Raw genomic sequence first — 6,000 nt, forward strand, 5'->3', positions numbered from 1 at the left:
CTTAATTCAGAGTCAGTTATTGTTGCTGAAGTTTTACACTTCATTTTTGTTAACTTGCTTGTTATGATTTCTCAGTGCTTAATTGCTCCTTTTAGCCTTAAACCACTACATTCACTGTTTTTAATGGCTTCTTGTTTTCTTCTCCATAAGACGATAAATAACAAAGGACCTGCCTAACTTAGTCTCATATGTATGTGTTCTTGTTATGAAGTGTCTGGTTGATAAAATATTCAGAAAGAAATAGAAGGAATGAGAATAACTCATCCTGCTATGGCCTACAAATCATTTGGATCAAATCCATGGAAGTAAAAAGTCAAGAGTATGAGAATATCTTGAGGTGGCTGAATGAAAGGTCTAGAATTAAATAAATTCTGAACAATAAACAAGGATGGGCTTCTGATTTTTTAAAAAAATGACCATATATACTCGCGTACAAGTCACGTCTTGAAACCTGAAAAAATCAGTCATAAAATCAGACCTCGACTTATACGCCTGTTCAAAAATACGAGTTATTTTTTTTTTTTATTACATCTTCTTGCTTCCTCCAATCTCGCATCAGTTTCTCAGACACATCGAATTTTGTTGCAGCAGTGCAGTTACCAATTTCTTTCACCACTTCAACAACTTTTAATTTAAAACCAGCTTTGTATTTTCTTCTGATCGAACGCTCCATCATAGATAAGGGATGCTCTTACGATAAAGGTGTATGATGATGTGAGATACAAAAAACAAAATATTGCAAACGTCATTTTGAAATAGTTTGGGTATTACCGTGTGGTCATGTAGGCACAATACATAGAAAAAAATGGTTACTCTCTCAGGTGGGCGTTAGCATATCATAATCTCTTGGACCAATAGCATAAGTTTTCTGCATTCGATTTATACAACCGACATTATAAAATACCAGAAATTATACTGTAAAATTAAGTCCTGATTTATCCACAGGAGAACTTAAACACGAGTATATATGGTAGGTTGGAAGAAAAATTCACTGCTGCAGTTGGCCCCCAGAACTGAACTATGAAAACCACCTTATCACTGGAAAATAACAGTACTGTATGTGTTATTAAGCTTGGCATTCAGTAGGAGCATCATGGTGGTGCAATTCGCAGCTAAGGGACTCCCATAATAAAAAGAGGAGTTTGCAGCAGAAGTGGCGATTAAGCCTGCCAATTTTACACCATGGGTTAGATGGCAAAGTGATCTTGTTGCATCATCAAGGCCTCTCCCAAGCAGAAATTTTGCATCAGACAAGAGTTTCCAGATGTGCCATCCAAGTTCTTCTGCAGAAGCCCAAACAAAGGCAGAGGATCGGAAATGCAGTGTTCAAACACTGAAACCCAGTGCAACAAATTAAAAATACATCTGGCTTACGTCTTTTATCACATCAAAACTGGGATAAATAAACACTCGGAAACGTGTATCCATCTATATTATGGAGGAGTCTTATCAGAAGTGGACTTCATGTCAGAATTGCAACTAAATAAACATTTATCTGAGGTGGAGTAAAGCCAAGCAACTCAATTGAGCACAAAAAAACAAGGACTGGATTGCAGAAAAATGGCAGCTGGTGCTCTCGACTGGCCAGTCACAATTTGAGTTTTTTCCCTGAAACATTGGAGAATCAATTCTGCAGGTACCAGTGAAGCATGGTGGTGGTTTCCTGTAGGTTTGAGGCTGAGTTTCCACCAGTAGAGTTGGCGAGTTGATCAAAATTGATGGTCCGCCCCTCACTGCTGAGAAGTGCAGACAAATTCGTATCCATCAAACAACACCATAAGAGAGGCATGTAATTGGCTCCAACTTCATCCTGCTGTATGACAATAAAACCAAATGCATGGTCACAATTATTAAAAAAAATATATATATATATATTGTAGTGGATGGACGGCCCTTCTGCTCATGTTCCGGGGGAGCCACCAGAGACTCCTCAGTACCTTTCCCCGGGACGTTTGGAGCCCTCAACTGAGCGAGTGAAGGTGCAGGAGTTTCCTGCCCGCTTTCACTCCCGCAAGGGTCGAGCCGAAGGGAGTCGAGTGTGCTACAACTGTGGTCGCTGTGGCCACATCTGGCGGTGTTGTCCTGTGAGGACGTCCAAGTGGCAGGGACGTCGGGGCAACACCCCCAGACTGTTTGTTTTTGTTTCCACAGGACAGAGCCGTAGTGCTGAGGACACCGACTCCCCATTATGGAGAAGACCAGCCCTCGCGGGACAGGCCGCTGAGTCCCACAAGACTCATCTGGAAGAGGGGCGATGTAATGGGCCGCCGGGTCCCCTGCCCGGCCGGGACGCCCCTTCTGCTTATGTTCCAGGGGAGCAGCCATGGACTCTTCAGTACCTCCCCCGGGACGCTGGGTGGCAGCCTCCCTGGTTGATGATGCCTCAGTTTCCCGCAGGGTTTCATGGGAGATAGAATTCTCCCCAACCCTGTGGCGACCTGGGATGGCCGCCAGGGGGCGAGGCAGAGATCGTTAAGCCCAGCTGGTTTAATCATCTACCCCACCCGGGAGTGCGATTGGGAACAGGTGAGCAAGCACCAGGAGCACCATAAAAGGAGCCAGCAACCACCACTCAGGGCCAGAATCGGGAGGAAGAGGACGAGGTGCCTGAGAGGAGTGGTGGTGCCAGCGGAAGGATTGCTGTGTTGACAGTAAGGTGTTTTGGGACTGTGTTATACCTGTGGGGTTCACGGGGAAAATGTGCCCCACAGGTGAAGAAAAATAAAAGATTTCTGTTCAATTTACACGTGCCTCAGTGTGAATCTGTGCCGGGTCAGGCGCTTATATAGCGTCTTATTCACAGATATATAATATATATATATATTATATAATCTGCAGCAAAAAGAGAAACAGGGTCTCATTCCACATATGGTGTGGTCCCCTGTACTAAAAACAGACGCAAGCAAGAAACCAAAGGCTGCAGTGGAGCTGAGACAAGTTCTCCAAGAGGTTTGGGACAAATGACCACCTGAGCACCTTCAGAAATGGCATGTGAGTGGACCTAAGAGGAGACAAAGGGTGATCACACCCAATATAGATTTCATTGATTGATGTCTTTTTTTTGGTTTACTACACTTTCGAGGATGTTTATTGATGTAATAGTTACTATTCATGGTAGGACTAAGCCGATTGTTGGCGATATCATCCATCGCCGATTGGCTGGTTATGTAAAATAAACATTGACGATTGGCTCCAAACATTTGCAGAAATTTCCTCAAAGTGCCAAACTTAAGCTGTCACTTGTTTTGTTTTTTTTTGGTCCCTCATGCCTAGAAAATAATAAAAAGAAAAAGCCATCAGGCCCTCACATTTGCAGCAGGAGGTGCGTGAGATTCCCGAGTGTAGCTATAATTGAACAGCGGCTCACTGTCAATGAGGGAAGGCAGCCTGGCCAATGTGTCACACAGAACGTTTGAGTGGGAAGAGCATATGTGCCGTTGCTGTGGTTGCAGGTGCCGAGTGCCCATGGTTTCTCAGTCTTTACGTCGCTCTTTATAGCGCAATATCCTTAAATAATTGCTAGCTTTGGCCACACAAGTTAGAGTTCATTTGAGGCTTTATCTAGTTTGCCTCTTTTAAAGAGTCTCCTGTAGCCACTCAATTGCATATTGAATGTCAGCTCTTATAGTGGGTGGCCGATCCCTGCAACCTGCCAGCAATGTTACAGTATTTACCATTCAGGACCCGTTTTCCTAAACAGCTTATCCTGCGCAGGGAGCCTATATATTTTACATAATAACCTATGCTGTGTGATTCTGGTGCAGGACAATGCCCATTGTGCCCATACATTTAGACAGCCCTGAACTGAGGATGCTGTGTTTGAGTGACTAAAAGTGATAAGTAACTTCTAGTTTCCTGTTGGTATTCAGATCCAATGTGGCAGATCTAATTTTAATGTTTCATGCCAATCCAGCATTCTGATTTGTGTCAATAATAATAATAAAAAAAAAAATTAATAACCTTTGAGTTATCTTAATAACATTACCGAATACATCAACATGTGCTGAGCTGCAAAACAATAAAACAGATTCCTGCATCCCACACCTTAGTTTAGACTCTTTCTGCGGTACAAGCGTAGAGTAGCTAGTTATTCAGAATCCACAAGCATCTCTCCCTGCAGAAATGACCACCCCAGTAGATGATAGTATCGAACATCATTGATGTTTATAAATGACATTTTGAACTTTAAAGACCTCGCGCAGCTCTAATTCATGGTATTATGTTTGACAACATTCTTTTCATAAGTGCTGAAGTCTTGCACAGTGCTGTGTACTGTATGTGTGTGAATGTAATGAAGATCTTACTCTGTTGGGCAATTGAGCAAAGCCATTGACCTAAAAATTGCTCTGGGGGTGCTATACAATGGATGACCCTGTACTCTGACCCCCAAAGGATAGAAAAGGTCCCCTCAGGGATTAGCAAAGTATATCAAATAAAAAAATATATATACAGTATAAATGTATGTGTGTGTGTGTGTATTCCACATTATTACACATAATTTATGGACATTTGTTTTGATTTCTTTGTATGTGTGGATTTGCTTGGGTTGTTACCGACATCTGGTGAAAATTTCATGTCGATAGCCCCATCTTCTTATATAATACGCTACCGTGGCTGTCTGTCTGTCCAGGATCTACTATCTGCTTTCAGGGTGATGATTGACCCCCAAGTTATTCCTCTTTTTATTTTATTTTATTGTACAATCAACTCTCGGCAGCGACCAGCAGGGCGGCTGTGCAGTGCATACGTACGGGCGCCGTTCTCATCCCTACCACTTTTGCCGTCACTTCTCTTCATATCTTAAATCATTCTTGAGGCAGATTGAAGACTTAAGTGCCAGCTTAAGTGAAAAATTAAGAAAAACGTACTAAGTAATTGCAATACAAACACTGACTTTATCAGTTTTAACGTGAAAATGCCGACGGAAGAAGAGAAGCAGCGGGCCGCTAGGGTGGAGAAAAGAAGAGCTGCTCACATCAACCTCTGAGCAAACGAATGCTAAACGTACAGAGAAAGAGGATGAAAACTAGGAATACTCAAGTCGAGTGTATTCACTGCACATTATCGAAAACCAGTTACGCATTCCAATACTTATTTTCCCCACTGCATATGTGTGTGTGTGTGTGTGTATTTACTGTACATGCATTATCAAGCTACAAATCACCATCCATTATATTAGCAAACTCTTTAAGTTGAGTTCACAGTGGCAGGGAGCCAGGGCTTCTTCTGGTAGCATCACCAGTCAGGAACTTGCCCTGGGTGAGGTGCCAGTCTGTCATAGGTGTGTGTGTGTACTCATGTCTGGTTATTTATTTATTTATTTCGTTTAAACATTTGCTTTGTTGACAGGCATTGCAAAGTGACTAGTTGAGGGTTTCTGTATAAATAACTTAAGACGCTTAACTGAAAATTCCAAGCATATTTCTGAGAGCGCTGAACCTAATTTCGTACAATGCACTGCTAAATTAAAGGCTGAAGAGTGATTTTATTTAAGGATTAAAACGGTTGACAATACCACGGTTTCAGAATTGTAACTGATGCCAGTAAACCACAGTTTGTTGTTTTTTTGGTTTTTTTTTTGGAGAGACTAGAACTTGTAAATGTTTTAAGACGGAAACTGCTGTATAAGTTTGGATTTGAGCATCTGGGTGGATATTTTATCCACAATGGACTTCCATAGTGGTGGCATGGTGGCGCAGTAAGTAGCACTGCCACCTAGTGGATTCAGTCTCCCGTATTTGAATCCCACCACCTGATGTTGTCTATGTTGGTTTTTCTCCCACAGACGTGCTGGTTAGGTTCATGGCCAGTTCCAAACTGTGTGAATGTCACACAGACAACAGAGTTTGGCTGTGTACCTGAGTAGCCCCTGTGATGGGGTGGCCTTCTGGCTGGTGCTACTTCTTGACTTTCACAAAGTCCAGCCGGCCACATTCGTGAAAATCATTAGTGAATGTTATATTATTATAGAGCTCTACATGTAGTTACTATGTAGCAGAA

The sequence above is a fragment of the Erpetoichthys calabaricus genome, chromosome 5 (genome assembly GCF_900747795.2).
Source record: "Erpetoichthys calabaricus chromosome 5, fErpCal1.3, whole genome shotgun sequence".
NCBI classification, from domain to species: domain Eukaryota; kingdom Metazoa; phylum Chordata; class Cladistia; order Polypteriformes; family Polypteridae; genus Erpetoichthys; species Erpetoichthys calabaricus.